Genomic DNA, 17,661 nt, shown 5'->3' with positions numbered 1-17,661 from the left:
AAAAGATAATTAAAATGATTTAAAAGTTATACAAGGATAAGTATTAACTACATAGTAGCAAGGATCCCTCAAATCTAGCTTTAATTTTTTATCTGACATTTGTCTTTTTTTTTTAAACTTATTTGACTTTGTGGCAACCCTGATAAATCAAAACTTTAACCTTTAACCTAAACCTAAGAAAAATATATACGAAACAAAATTTTCAAATACCAGTAACCTGATACTAACAACAGCTAGTTCATTTTTTTTTTGATGTGTTTGTTGCTATCTTTTGAAACGACTTGCAATTCTGAAACGAATCACTGTGCTATCACACTTTCTTTATTTACTTTTTTAGGATCATCAGATGCAGAGTATAAAACTAATTTAAAAAACAACAGACAAATTTAAGATGCTGAGAAAAATTACTTTATAGCCAAAAGGCAAGTTATTTTGGGAACGGGTCTAAATTGCACGAAGATAAAATTGCACAAGGTTACTACATTGCATGAGAGGACTAAATTGCACTGAAACAAAATTGCATGAAGCCAAACTTGCACAAAGCCAAATTTACACGAGGGCAAAAAATTGCACAAGGGAACGAAATTGCACGAGTTACATTTTTGCACAACAGAAAAAATTCAAAGAATAATAAATAAACAGAAACAAAAACTATAAAAATCTAATCAAAAAAATTTACTGACCGAGGGTAAGGGCTAAGGAGTTGTATGTGTTGCTATTCATATGAGATCTAAAGATCTGTGTGCTTAGTAGAAAAAATATTTAATTGTCAATCTACAAACGGTTTATCATGCTTTCACAGGAAGCAACCATTTGCTGGCAATGATTAGTGACGTCAGCATTGTCTTTGCCGTCCAACGTTTAAAACATTGTCCACTAGGCAAGACATTTGGTACGCTCGTTTTAGTACAATTAACAAAAAACAAAATTCAAATTATAAATCTCACTTAATAGTAAAAACAAACAAAATAAGTTTTAGCTATACATTGTCAAAAACTTTTATTACTTATGAAAAAACCTTAATAACTAAAAATAATATGTTATTAATTACAAATTTCACATGAAAAAAAAAATAGTAAACAAAATCTAGGTGTTCAAAACCAAGGCCAAACCATTTCCGCTCACACCCAGCCAAAACAACTGCCATTGTTTAGTCTTAAATAAAAAAGTAAAATCAAAATCAACCATGTAAAACCACACAAAAAAAAAAATTTTGTTGTACTCCTGTCTGATTGAAATTTAGGTAAGTAATTTTTTAGTCTTGATTTTAATGCTATAATATAAATTTCTCAAAGCTTTTTGGATTTTTCTCCCATTTTTTACATACAAGATAGGATAAGGATTTAGAACCATAAAGACTATTTACTCTAGGAATATAATAGTTTGTAACTAAAAATCTCGTTAAATTATTGTAAATTTGGTTTGTAGTTGTTAATTAAGGGTTGAAATTAACTGCATATATCTTAATTAAATTTGTACATAAAAACTCCTAATTTATACTGAAACATGTTTTTAATATCTGAATTTTTTTGATATTTTTAAACTAATAACACTTCTTTTCCAACTTTTAAATGCTTGCACCTTATTACTCTATTTATAAGTTTGTTGATCTCATTAATTTTAGTTCTACTTGCCCTGCCTAAACAGAATAATTCGTTTCTAACATGACTTATCTGACATAATTAAAAAATGTAATATAAAGAATTTTATTTAACAGTACTTATTTTTGTAAAAATACCTAATGTCATTAATAATTATGTTTATAATGTTTTAATATGGTTAGACCAACTAGGTTTATTGTGAATTGTAACACCTTAATGTTTATAACTTATCTTACTTTGATATAGTTGTGGTACCAATTTTTATATCTTAGTTTCTTTTTTCTAAATATCTATATTTCTAGAGTGGAAGAGTATGTTATTTGTTTTATAAAAAATCATTTTAAGTCTGTTGTCCATTTACCATCTTGATACACTTTCTAATTCGAAGTTTAGGTATGCATTATCTTTTTTATAGGTGTTTTTCTTAAATGATGTATATAATAGTGTATTATCAGCAAAATTTACGACTTTTAGTGTTGTATCATTTTGTAAGTTATTGATGTACACCAGAAACATCAAGGGTCCCAAAACCTTGTTGCACTCCTACGTCTATACGTTTACAAATAGATGTATACCCTACAAAATCTACATACTGGTTTTGTTTAGTGAGATAGAATTCTAAACATTTAAAAAATTATTCCTTTAGTCTATATTTTTCTAACGTCGCTAATAATCTAATTATGTCTACACAGTCAAATGCTTTACTTGGATCTAAAAAAACAGCACAAACTGTGTTACCTTTTTTAAAAATGACAGTGTACTCTCCACTTACTCTGATAAAGCTGGGGTATGAGAATGTCTTACCTTGAATCAATACTGGGAGCTATTAAGTGTATTAAATCTACCAAAAGAATTATATAAACGAGTATATCCAGCCTTTTCAATGCTCTCATTAGTATTTGAAAAAAGTGAAACTGGTCTATGATTTCCTGGAACTGTTTTCGACCCTGATTCAAACATTGGTAATGCTTTGGCGAATTTTAAACAATTAAATGCTTTTAAGAAAAAAATAACAAAAATAAATAAAACTTAACACCTTGTCGAAAATAAAATTTAATTAGCTACTTAACTATTAGAGCTACATGAGAGCTAATCAGTTTTAGCATTTTTACAAAAATATTGTTAGCAGGATTTGCTTTATTTAAATTTAAACTTTTAATGATATCCGATATTTCGTTTTCATAAACTTTTATAGTAACTAACTTTTATACATTATTAAGTACTAAATGTCTTTGTTCATTTTTTGTCAGGACACTATTTAAACTTACCGCTTCATAATATTGCTTTTTAACGCTGTGTAAATTCTATAATAAAAATTTTATTATACATTGTGAAAAATTACTAACATATTTCGACAGCATTAAGTAGTTCTAGATTAATTTTTATTACAGCTGTTATGACTTTAGATTAGGTGTTGTTCAGCTTGAACAATACTTGTAGAAAAATTTTATGCTAACAAAAAATAAATTGGCAAAAAAAACATTTTAACTCTAGATGTTCAAAAATTGTGTAGATATTTTACATGTCTTTTAGTAATTTTATTAAAAATATTTATACCTATCTCAAACATAAGAAACATTGATATCAACTTTACACTCAGTGGATTATCAAATATTATTTCAATGTTTAGTTTTATTTAATTTTACCGTTGTACTTATCAAATCCATGTACTGTGTCACTATTTTTTAAGTTAAAGTCATACTCATAGTTTACCTGAACTTGTTTTGCAAGCATCATTATAATTTTTACTTTCTACACAATGGCGCACTATAACGGAAATAAATATCAAAGTGCTTCATCAAAGGAAATTCCTTCTTGTATAAAGTTTCTTTAAAGTTTTATTAAAAAAAAACTTAGATGCCAAGTTTGAAAATGTTTAATTCTAAATTTAATAGTCAAAACTAAAGTGAAAATCACTCAATCATAAGTGTTTTAATGTACGACTATTGATAGTTTGTTGAGTTTTGATAAGTATCTAAAAATGCCTAGTTTCGGGTATTTAATTATAAATTTGTTAGTCTTAAAGTCAAGTGTTATCAGTTTTATAACTGTTGTATTTCTATACATTTTTAAACTTAATATAAATAGCGTGTTATTTACAAAAACTTAAAGATTTTCTGTTTAAAAAAGTAATAAAAATTTTTAAAATAGTGAATATGTCTGAATGATCAGTGAAAAAAAAATCAGATATAAAGCTTTCAAATCAAAATTAAATTTTATACTTATACAACAACTGACAATTTTTGTTTAAGGCTTTAAAACGTTTTTTATCTTAAACTACTTTTATTTTTTATTTTGTGTGAAGAAAACTATTTATTTGAAATTTGACCTAAAAAGTTTTGATAGTGAAGTTAAATTCACTATCTTGCTTTGATAGTTAATAGAAAAAAATAGTACCTAAAATGTTCTACTTCTATTAAAAAATTTAAGTAGCTTCGAGAGTATTTAAGAATAGTTACAAAAAAAAAGGTAACTGCAGTTACTTTTTACGTTAAAACAAGTCATGTAAATTCGAAACTTTTTGTTCTTATTGTTTTTGTTTTGAATACCTTAAAAACGATTTGTTTAAATAAACTATTGTCATTGATCAATTACTAATAAACAAATTAAACCCTAACCGAACTTTAAAAAAAAAAATCATAAACGATCGTTACATAATTTTCTTTTATGTCTCTAATACAGCCCTTTATTGCGAATAAAACTATTCTAGACATTAAAAAAGACCAATTTAAGGTCGTATTAAATCCATTTCCATTCGAAACTGCGGTATTCATAAATTCTATGGCTGATGTTATTTGCAAATTCAATAAAAACTAAAATGCACTAACGTACTATCAACCAGGCCTTTTTGACTGCAAATATGTATGGCTCAAGAAAGCCAAAAGGAAAAAGCTTGAGAAGCTATATCAAGGGTCATATGAGGTGGTGCGGAACAAATTGACTGCGCAGTCGTTGTACATTTTAAAGGGCCACAATGTTGTTAAGATCTCAATAAGAAATGTCAAGGCGAATGTAGGACCCTTAAACCTACATGATGTAGTAAAAGATGGCAACAACAGCTATAGTTTAAGACCAAGAAGTCCAGTAAATTATGCTGAGGATCGAGTTCAGGCGACTTATAGTTTTAAAAATATTAACATAGGGGTAGATAAGGCGTGGCAATTGGGTGATTTTTTTCTTGCGTCTATTTTGATATATGTTTGTTTTCTTCAACCTAATACTGCAAATTTTTGCAGTTGCTTTTGACTCATCTCTAAAGTTATTTTTCAAATTAACTTCAAGTAAAAGCATTAAAACTTTATAAGTATTATCAAAAAAAAAAAGAAAGTTAATTAAATCCTTTATTTGTTTATTCCCAGTTATCTGAAATATTTTTGTGTTATTATTGTTTTTTTTTTGTTTTTGATATGCTGGTGTAGAGTTAAATTCCCATCAAATGGAAAAAGTAGGTAGTCGAGGATTCTCTTTCAAAATAGCGGGAAGAGGAAGTGTAACGCTATTCCAAGTTTCACTTGAAAACCGTTTTGTTTTTAAGAGTAATTGCACTTATAATTCTTACCCGGGCAAAGTATGATGAAACAAAAAATGAGAAAGAAAATAAAAAGAATGAGAACACATTTCTCCTTAAAGAACTATTATCAAGACTAGTTGATGTAACAAAAGTGAGAAGGAGAATAAAACAAAATTAGAGCGCATTTCTCTTTTATGACGTATTATCAAAACTGGTTGATGCAACGTTTTTATTTTAATGTTTTGATCACAAGCTGATAGTGCAGACTGAGTTGGGGAACCGCGAGAAGTTTACAAGGAAGACACTTGAACATTGATAAAGTGTTGTTCTATAAAGTTTTAGTATAAATAATTATAATTGTATATGTTAGACTTTAAGATTGTTATTTAAAGTAATTTTTGTAATTCTCTTACTGTACATTTTTATAGCTCTTTTGATTTTCAACAAGTGATTTATTAAAATCATTTTTTACTGTTGTTTAATATAGAGCATTTTTCACATAAGTGATACACTTTCATAGTTCTTGTAGTTTTCAACACTTGGTTTTGAATATAACTTTAAGTGTATCTTAATATACCATTAAGTTTTATTTACATTATTTTTGTACACAAATTACATATTCAATAGTTGTTGTAATAGTAATAATTGTCATTGAAGTTCGTTTAATAGAGAAACCCACTAAACTATTGTGTCTGATTATTTATCTAATAAAATCGATATCTATAATATTGAGTCTAAATTAAAGTAATAATTATGTCAAGTCCCAATAGTAAAGTAACACTCAGATTAAGTACCAAGCATAAACGTTCAAGGGTAAATGAATCTTTGGATGTTGTGTCACCAACACCCTATGGTTTCAGGTGTCGAAATATTCGTTTTAATTTGTAAAAGAGCACAAAATACTTTACTTTTTTGTGAATATTTTATTTATTAGTAAAAAAAAAGTTTTATTAGTATATATGAAAAATTTTCTTTAAAGTTAAAAAGACAAAACTTTGGTAACTTTTTTATTACTTTTCTTTTAAGCGAAATATAAAGTAAATTTTCAATATAGACAACCATATTTTCATTGTTTCTGTTTTTAAGTAAATACTATTTGTTTTAATTAAAAACAAAATGCAGTAATGTTTTTTAAAAGAAGAGAAATACCATAGTCTATTCGTTTTTAAATTTAATCAGTAAACTGAAGTAAAGTTTTTGACCTAAACTCACTTTACTGAATAACATTTTAAAAGAATAAAAAACTTTTTTACACAATCCTAGAAAGTTTACGTAGTAAGTATCATAGAGAGAGGGTCATATTCGTACAAAAAAATTATTTTCATTTAATTTTGCAGATAATCTAATTATAACAAAATTTAACTGCAAATTAAGCATTAATATCTTTTTAACTAAAAAATAAAATATTTTTGATGTGTTTTCTTTTATTGTCGATTTAAAATAAATTAAAAGTGTTACAACCTAATTCAAGACAGCCTTGATCCAAATGACAAAGTTTTCTTTTAAGACTAATCTTTGGCGTTTTATTTTAATAAACTTTGCAAGATTTCTATAATAAATACCAAGAAAACTGTTTTATATTTTTTTTTAAGTTTCAACATATTAGAGGCACTATTTTAGCTATCTTAAGCAGAGCCGATTATTATTGTCACTAAAGAATACTAAACTTCACTAACATACCAATGTTTTCAAAAATTCCTTTTCTATAATTTAATTTTATAGTAAACAGAGTTTGAAAATAAACCTCCAGCAAATTTTAAACAATTTTTGGAATTCTATTATGATGTTAATAGTTTTAAAGTCAAGTTTCTAATGAATACAGAGGTTTTACACAGGGTTAAACAAGTAACTTTCTATTTTAAACATGTTAGAATCTAGTTCAGGGGTGTGTCTAGACTTTGTTCAAAGGGGGTTCACATTTTTTATTGTTCTTAACTTTCCGCTTGAGTACGCATTTCTTAGGTATGCACTGCCAGTTAAATACGCAACATTTAGCCGAAAAACTCTGTGTTTAAAATGCTTGTTTCTGCTTAAAAAAAAATATATATAAGTAGTAATGGAAAGATATTATATATTTTTATTAATTATCTTGCATTAAGTTTAGATTAATTAAAACAAAAAGAACCAGAAAAAAGTTATGGACTTACAAATTGTATATCAAAATTCAAATCTGTTATTTTAAACAAAATATTGCAGACATAACTAACTTACTCTTTAAAAAGTTAACTTTTTTATTAGGAAACAATATTATAAAATAATTAAAAGTAGAATAAAATTTTTTTAGGGAATTTCAATTTTGAATCAAATGTTAGCATAGATGAAGTTCTTTCAAAATTATCTTTTACATTTTAAATTCTTTACATTTATATATCTATAATAAAAAAATAATTCAAGTAATTTAATCTATAAAAATTGAAATTTTGCTAAAAAAATGTTTAGACTTATAAAACTAAAAAAAAATATCTTTATAAAAATCTATTCTAATTTTAATTTTTTAATAAAATAATTGCAAAATAATGTTTCCTAATAAAAAAGTTATTTTATTATAGAGTAAGTTAGATATGTCTGTAATATTTTTGTTTTAAATAAAAGACTTAATTTTGATATACAATTTTTAGGCTTATTACATTTAAATAAAACTTAAAGAGAATTTCAATTTTGATTTAAATGTTAGTATAGATGGGGTACTTACAAATTTTTCTATTATATTTTAAATTTTTTACATTTTTATATCTATTTATAGTAATTTGTTTTTACAAGTAATTTAATTTATAAAATTTAAATTTCACTAAAAAAATTTTAGACTTATGCAATTAAATTAAATTATCTTTAAACTTTATTTAAATGTATGCCTGAAGGTGCAGGGATTCTAATGCTGGTTTTAAAATCTCTTTGAGTTGAAAATTTCTAAATATTAAGAATCAACTTTGTGGCAACTAGATATACAAAACTAAAACAACTTAATAAAAGTATCAAAATACCATTAAATGATAAAAGAATAAATAGCCAGGTGTTGTAGTTTTCAAAAGATAATTTTGAAAACTTCTGAATTGAACTTTTCAAGGTTTAAACCCAGTTGGTTGACACATAAACAAATAATATAAATGCTTAAGTACATACACAACATTGTTATATAACAACATGATACAAAAGCTTCACACAACATTATTTTATTATTTTATACAATAAACCAAGTTAAAAAAAAACTCTAGTGATTATACTGGAAATTTTCAAGCAAAGTTGTACTTACTAGTTCAAAAACAATATTCAATCAAAAGGGAACTAAGAGCATCATAGTAAAAAGTTTCTAATAAAAAAATGCTACTTTAAATCTTTTACCTATTATGCCGTTACAATTAAAATTTTATTCAAAATCAATTTCAGCTTGGAAAAAAACAAGCATTTTCTGTTACTGAAACTTTTTAATCTTTTTTATCTTATAAGTTAAACATTTATTATTTAAAGTTTATCAATTAACTAAAACTAAGTCAATAAACAACGTTTTTAGTGATATTCTAAGAATCTTTTTTTTTCAGGCGGTTCTCAGGAAACAGGAATCTGTCAAAACACGCCCCTGATCTAGTTGTTTTTTTAGTAACTACTACAAAGAAAAAAAATTACATTTTAGTTTTATGTTGTAAAAGTATATATATATTTATTTATTATATATGTAGTAAAAGTTTTACAAATAATCTTTTTGTCTAAATTAAAATATAAAAAAAGGCTTAATGACTTTGGCATTTTTGAACTTTTTGATATTTTAAACGTTGATAAAAAATGTATAAAATAAAAACCAAACAGTTCTTTGAAAATTGAATAACTAGAGTAGTATCAACAAAGTTGCAAAAATACTTATAGATTTAAAGAAAAATCATTTAGAAGTTACCAATGCAGTAAATTGATTATTTTTAAATCACAATCTTCAAAGTCTATTATTGTAAATATATATTATAGTAAGTAAATGAAATTCAATAAAATTATATAGAAGTTGTTTATAACATTATTGAAAACTTTGGCCAAAAAAACTGTTTTACTAAAGGTAATTCCCACATACTTTTTAGGTTCGAACTTATAATCTAATTTTGAATTTTTAATTAATAATCATTGTAAGTTGTTTAAATGGCAGTAGTTTAGTTTCATTTCAACTTATAAAATACGCTTTCAGTCTAGTTTCTTTAATTTTTATAAATTGAAATTAACTTTATATTAATAAAAAGACGTTAAAATAAACTTTATCGTCATAATGATAAACTTTATCATTTTTACTTTTAACAGGTCTCATTAGATTAAAAATTTTCTCTCAACTTAAAGTAACGTGATTAAGTTTGGTAACAGTAATGTCGTGGTATACAAAATTAATATTTTTTCCATTAAACCACTATTTTCTTTATAAATAACCTAATTCTATAAAGTATAACAATAATATTAAAAGTGTTGTTAAATTTTACTCACTATAAATGTATAACTTTTTCATTTAGTTGAAAACATCTGGAATATATGTTAAAAAAAACATTTTTGAACCATAAAACGTTTTAATTTTAACTAATTTTAAACCATCATAGTCTCTTCTACTACTTACGATATTAATTTTTGAGTAGTGCCTTTTCTATACATGGTATAATAGTTTATAAGTACTCGAGTTAATGAAATATAGGCTAGTTCAAAATTTTTCACGTTGTTTAAAATCAAAATCTTGTTATTCTTACGTCATACAACCACTTATTCCTTTAGTATGTTGTATACTAAAATTTATCATAAGTAAAAAAGACATTAATATACTATATAATGAAGAGTTTTTGGCAAGTAACACTTTTTTTTAATATGGTATGTTTTATTAATATAATTATTATCTTTAAATTACTAAGACTTGAGTATAACAGCATCAAAGTAGAAAAAAAAGCAATTGAAATATATAAATTATGATGGGTTTTTGTCTAAAAATCATATTTAATTTTTAATGATGATAATTTGCTTAATATATCTGTTTTCTTGAAGTTCAGATTAGTTGTCTAATAATTTTTACAAAATAAACATTTATAATGTTATCTAAATTACATTATTTCAAATAAAAAAGTTCTATTTGTTTCAGGTTTATACATGTAAAAGACCATCCTGTTTAATATATTTTATACTGTTTATTTTAAATAGTCATACAAATACCGTTTTTTTATAGTTCTAGAAAATGTTAAAATAAGTTGTTGTAAAAATCAATTTCAGAAAAAACAACGTATATAGAACGCATATTTTTAGTATATTTTTTAATTATAAGTTTTGATAACATCAACGATGGATAAAAATTACCAATTTAACTGTATCTCAAACGTTTATTAAAAAGTTTTTTATAAAAATAAAATATTTACTATTTTATAATTTTGATTGTTTTAATAAGTGGCAATGTTTTTATTTTTAAACAGTGTAAGATCTCTTTATGTCCTTAAAGTGTTGCATGAATTAAACTTTTAATTATTTTCAAATACAAAAAAAGATGAAAAAAATATGAATACAATTAAGCTTATGACTGTATTTGCATTTTATCAAAACACGTATATAGGTTGAAAAACAATACTTTAAAAAAAAAGTATTATACAATAAAACATAACTTATTTCAAACAAAAGTTATAAATGTTCATATTTTCATTTTGTTACTAAATAATGGATCTTAAAATATCTGCCTTAAATTGAACATTAAAATTTATAACAGCAACAGTTTTTAACAAGTGTAACTTACAAGCTGTTTGTCTTGATTAAAATTCTAAATTTGAAAAATTACTGCTTAAAATATTAGCTTGTAACAAAATATGCATTTTGTTGTTTTTTAAGTGACCGCCAGGGGGCGTTAGACGATTGTTTATCAAATCAACACACAATAAAACTTAAAATATGTCTGTTATTACGCTCAGTTAAGCCATAAGACCGTGCGAGACGCACACGAATTTATTATAAGAACTTTTTTATTGTTTTCGTTTTATAAGATCTTGATGCTTATTTGCATTATCATATTATATTGTGATTAATTTAGCCATCGTTGTGCATGAAGCATGACATATATTAAGACTCTGTATTATTAGTAGTATTTTTAGTAAGACCTATTTTGTGTTTAAGATTGTGTCACTCAGACACTTTAAGAACATCATTAAGACATTTCTATTTGTAGAACTTTGTGTTTATTTGTTGTGTTTTTATTCGCAGTTTTATTCAACTGATTTATTAGCTGCATTATCACTTCTAATTCTACTTCCTAATTTTCACATTAACATCACGTTTTCAATAAACTCAATTCATTAAAGAAATTATATATATTAAGTTTATTACATACTTATTAATTACCAAGTTAAACCTGATGAGTAAGGTAAATTCAGTAAAAACCTCAAAGGCTAAACGCGCTAAGTGTTTAGCACAAAAAAGGGGACTTCCCCCAATTAAAGGTAGTTCCTACCTCAGGCCCTCTAGGACTACAATTGGTGACCCTGTGTTTAACACGAGTACGCAACCTTCTAAATCTTCTGATGGTACTGAAGTAGATATACTAAGTTCTTTAAATTTAAGAAATGCCAATAGTACCATGATGGCTGACCAAATACCACCACAACATATTCCTTTTAGAAAACCATGTCGTTACACAGAAACGCTAAAGTGTGCAACCAGTTCAAAAGACCACAACACTTTGCGACACAAAATGCTTCAAACGGAAAATTATAACACTGATTATAATTTATACTCAAAATCAATTGATTATGGAGACAGTAGACTCAAATGGCTGAAGTCATTTAAATTTGATATTGATGATTCAAAGGCACAACTTATTTATTTCGAAGAACGCTTAGCTGACCATGGCATCATTGAAAATGCTGAAAAATACTGGGTGATTCGTGAATTTTGGCCAAACAAAGACATGTCAGACTATAATTTGTGTACAGCGCCTAAAGATAGAAAGTTTGGAAGTTTACGTAAATATCTCCTTGAAAAAGATGGAGTTTTGCCACATATTTTACTACCAAAGAAAGAATTTAAGTCTGTTAGTGGGTACGACCTGAACACTGAAGTAAGTAGAAGTTTACTCGACTTGAAAAACGAAGAGGTATTGCAAAAATTTTTATACTTGCACCTATTACCAAACCATTTGAAAAACAGGGTGTCCAGTAGCCTTTCACTAGGATTAGCAGATTTCAAAAGGTATGTGATGCACATTTGTGATACGGATTTTAGACAAACAAGGGATGAAGAAAAAAATGTAAGTTATAGTTTTAACAGATTTAGTAAAGAACGATCTAAATCAAATTACTATGTTAACAACCAAAGAAATATTAGTCCAAATAATGAATACAACAGCATAATTGAAAATAACAACCATCCTATAAATACCTACACTCAAAACCAAAGCATTTCTGTACATGAAGATAATGACAAAATTGTAAAACACTGTTCGTCCGCTACCAGAAAAGCTCCTTTAGTTAGAACGATTAGAACAATTAAAACAGCTAGACTTAAAAAAATAAGATCTAAAAAGACTTTAGAATCTGGAATTACTGGCCGAGTGGTGTGGTTCAATGTTCGCTAAGGCTACGGATTTATTCATCGTGACGATCAAAACACTGATATTTTTGTCCATCAAACTGCCATTACCAAAAACAACCCAAATAAACTATTAAGATCAGTCGCACAAGGCGAAATTGTCCAGTTCGATATTGTTATGGGTAAAAAGAACATGCCTGAGGCCTCAAACGTATCAGGTCCGAACGGCAAACCTGTCCGGGGGTCTAAACATGCCCCAAATAGATGGCCAAGCTATAGCCAGCAAAGGCCTCAACAAAACAATTATATGAGTAATGGTTATTGCAAATTAAGAAACTATCATCAGTATAAGAGAAGATCAAGCAACTACAGAAGAAGATACACATACGAGCATGATCCTAGAGTAACAAATAAACATTATGTAATGTACGAACAAAACTCCGGCTGCTACGAACCTTCTGAAAACAGTGAATCTGGATATGACTCAGATACCAACAATTTATTTTACAAATATGCAGAAAGTATAGATTCCTAACATTATTAGTCTCAAAAGCTTAAATATTGTAAATAATGTTTTTAATCAGGCAAGCAACCTTAAAATCTTTTTAAATCTATTATAAAATTTTTAGAAAAACAGGATAAAAATTTAGAGGAAAACTCATTAGAACGTTTGACTGAATTTCATTAAAATCAATTAATCAATATTCTATATAAATTTAAACAAGTGATATAGCAGCAAATTTGTTGGTTGTGACATTATGTTGTATTAAATAATTTTTCAAAGATTTATTTAAATTAATAACTTCTTTTGCTTTAAAGCTTTAGTTTTGTATGAACAAAAAGCTTAGATAATTAAACTTGAGAATTTAAATGTTTTTTGACATTAGTCAATTTAACTGTAAACTGTAAAATTTCTGTAGCTTAAAAATAATTTTACGCAACCTTTATAAGTTCAATGTGACTAAATGTAAAAAGCTTTTAAACAACAAATTCGTAATTGTTCATTATTTTGAATAATCAATTTTGAATATTTTAAGTATTTTATCTTAAAACAACCTAATTAAGTAAAACATAATTAAATTAAAGTAAAATTAAGATATGTTAAAATGTTTTTTAATTTAATGTATTTTTAAGATTCAATGTAGATTTTTTTGATAAACATTTTAATTTTTTATGGTTATAAGTTTTATAATTTCTTGTGGTGAGAGGTTTTAAAGAATTTTTAATTATGTATGTATTTGATCAGGTTTATTTTTGAAAAGAACGTGAAAAAAAAACAGTGTGTGAGGTCAGTTTTAAATTTTGTTGTAACTAAAAAGTTTATTATTGCTTAAAGTGCGAGTAATAATGGCAGCTGATAAAAAGTTTTCAAAAATTTTTCCACTAAGATTTAAAAAAATTGCAACTTGGTTAGAAAAGTCAAACGGCTTGTTAAAATGTGTTTTAAGTGTAAGATAGGTCAAATTTTACGACCATAAATGAAAAGCTTTTTCAAGCAATTTAAAGAACCAAATTAAGTTTAATAGTGTGTTTTTCTTAAAAAAATACATCTTTTACCTAATTAAACTTTGGCCTTAAAATTTTCAGGTCAATTTTTACAGCTTTAAATAAAAAACATGTGTAAAACTACTTTAAACACTAAATTAACCAATTCTCTTAAACCAATATCTTTTTGACCTATATAACTTAAAATGATTTAATACAAATTCAAACTTTGTTGCTAATAAATTGCTCAAATTTGTTTCGTTAAGTGTTGCTTTGAAAGTAGTTTTTAAAGCTAATCGATTTTTTTGCTTAGCGAACTGGGAAGACGTAAAAGTTTTACAGTTGACTAATCACGTATTTTAAACTCGGGTAATTAAACTTTACTTGTAGTAAATTTTTACGGAAAGCATTTGCGATTTAAGAAAAAATAATTTTGTTTATTTTGCATTAAGCATGGAGATTTAAGAATTATTAACTTTGCCACAGTAAGAATTTAATTGCTTTCACATATTGCTTTTATATCTTGTTATTATTAAAGTCGTTTGTTTCAAGCAATATGTTTAAGAGGTTTACTGTATTATGTTCTAATAAAAAGACGTTAATAACTTTTAATAACTTTATTTTTTTTGACAATTAAAATTTTAATAACATTGTTTTTGAGCAAAGCTGTTAGCTATTAGAAATTAAAAAATAATAACTCTTTTTTTTTTCAAATTAACCCTAAACGACTTTTGAAATATCAAAAGCTAACCTTTTTATCGATATCGCTATTAATGTTTTTTTATTGCTTGCCTTGTGTATATATAAAAAAAAACTTTTGTATTTAATTTTTTTTTTACTTAGTGGTTGAGCAAGAAAAACTGTTTGATAAACATAATTATGTTATATATTAATCAAAAAAATTGATTAAAAATTTACAAACCGTCTCATAACGATGCTAGTAAGCAAGAAAGTTTATATACGCAAGGAGCAAATACTTGCTCTTGTGCACAACCTAACGGAGAAAACACTAAAAACGTCATCAGATAGTTAAAGAGACGCAAAGCAATGTTTCTGAAGTGTAAAGTCATTTGTAGCTGTTACACACCACAGCTGATGTTACAAACAGATCGAACCAAGCTGAAGAGAGGTATTCAACGGACAGACAGGCTTAGCGCCTAAAAGTGGTCAGATTGGAGAGGCAGGCAGAAAAAGCAGCAGCTGACGGCCGCCGATGGAGTTAAGACTTATAAAAATTTTTGAGAGACAGTATTATATACTTTTTACCATTGTATAAACACTTATAAGAACCATTTTGAACATTAAAAAGATACTATCTAACGATTTTGTACATTTTGAAAATTAATATTCAAAATTTATGCATTTATATTTATTAGAAACACTTGAAAATGTTGCAAGACCCCATCAAAAGACTTCAATCGAGGACTATAAGGTGGGGAAATGTAACAAAATATGCATTTTGTTGTTTTTTAAGTGACCGCCAGGGATTTTAGACGATTGTTTATCAAATCAACACACAATAAAACTTAAAATATGTCTGTTATTACGCTCAGTTAAGCCATAAGACCGTGCGAGACGCACACGAATTTATTATAAGAACTTTTTTATTGTTTTCGTTTTATAAGATCTTGATGCTTATTTGCATTATCATATTATATTGTGATTAATTTAGCCATCGTTGTGCATGAAGCACGACATATATTAAGACTCTGTTTTATTAGTAGTATTTTTAGTAAGACCTATTTTGTGTTTAAGATTGTGTCACTCAGACACTTTAAGAACATCATTAAGACATTTCTATTTGTAGAACTTTGTGTTTATTTGTTGTGTTTTTATTCGCAGTTTTATTCAACTGATTTATTAGCTGCATTATCACTTCTAATTCTACTTCCTAATTTTCACATTAACATCACGTTTTCAATAAACTCAATTCATTAAAGAAATTATATATATTAAGTTTATTACATACTTATTAATTACCAAGTTAAACCTAATGAGTAAGGTAAATTCAGTAAAAACCTCAAGAGCTAAACGCGCTAAGTGTTTAGCACAAAAAAGGGGACTTCCCCCAATTAAAGGTAGTTCCTACCTCAGGCCCTGGAGGACTACAAGCTTAAATATTTCACCAGTTGATGCTTTTTTAATTTATTCTGAACTTTTTCCACTATAAAGTTCGACTAACAATAAAAAGGACTTTTCAAATTATCTCATTATATAATAGTATAGTTCAAATACTACTTTCTTTTTATAATTTAAATGCTCTTTAACAAACAGTTGAGTTGAATTAAAAAAAGAGACTAAACACGAATAAGTAAATACTTTAATAGTGACGACCTTTTGATTTACTACTTTTTTAAACTTTTAATTTATGAAAGAGTATAACTTTTCCATTAAAATGTTTTTTGGTTGAAAGCATCTACCAGGTTTAGATCAAAATTTCTTAAATTCTTTTTTTATAACCGCCTCTTTTACAAAAAAACATTGTCCTATTGGTTACAAACCCTAGATATCTAATGTAAGCTTCGAGTTACCCGTGATATTATCATTTTTTCTTTCAACCAACAATTCTATTGCAAGTTGTATTATCTGCCTATCTAGTTATCGCTTTTTATTTTTCATTCTCTCTACCAGGGATGTACATACATGCCTCCTAAAAAAAACAAGAAAACAAAAAAAAGATGTATAATATTTGTCCTTAAAAAAATTAATTAACCTGCATATTTTTTTTTTTTTTTTTCTGAAGTATTCAAAAACTTAAATGAAATTTTGAATACCAAATATACAAATCTGGGGAAAAGTATAATACAGGGTTACTTTGGCTGGCAAATTTTTTAGTTTAATTTTTAAAAATGTCCAAACTTTGATCCTATTATTTTCATTATCTTAAAAGATAATTTAACTTTTTTTATTCTAGAGGACGCTCATTTGTTTTTAATTACAAACATCTATTGTATCTGGGTTTAAATTTAGTAGTGGGGCCAATTTAAATTTAACGCTATTCAAATTTTTTAACTTATTTTAACTTTTTTCGAAAAATGAAATAAAACTTTGTTTTATTAAACTACTCATTAAACTAAGTTTTTTATATAGGAAATATTTATTTTACTTAAATTTATTTTCAAGATATCCCCAAAAATCCCCAAATAAATTTTCAAAAATATTCAAATTTATTATTGCTTTTCTGCAAAATTAAAAATACTTCATTTTTCAATATTCGTATCTAATTAAGTTTTATATTAGAGTAATATAAACTTTTATTATTCTTTTATAATGTATGACTTAGCAAAGTTTTACATAAGTTAACATAATTCAAGAATTTTCTGAATTAAGTGCTATGAATTTATGTAAAACTTGAATATTTAAAATAGTTTAGATAAATTATAAAAGTTATTTTTTTCTTGAGATAAAAATTAGTTAAAAAAAAAATAGTGATAATAATAATTATTTAAAAATTATTGTATTTTTGCAGTAAGACCATGATAAGTTGGAACATTTTGTAAAAATTTAATTCGTGGGATTTTTCAGGATATCTAAAAAGAAACTTAAAAGAAA

The sequence above is a fragment of the Thalia democratica genome, chromosome 3 (assembly GCF_965202585.1).
Source record: "Thalia democratica chromosome 3, ktThaDemo2.hap1.1, whole genome shotgun sequence".
NCBI classification, from domain to species: Eukaryota; Metazoa; Chordata; class Thaliacea; order Salpida; family Salpidae; genus Thalia; species Thalia democratica.
The sequence above is the reverse complement of the archived record's forward strand: the minus strand, read 5'-3'. Positions refer to the sequence as shown.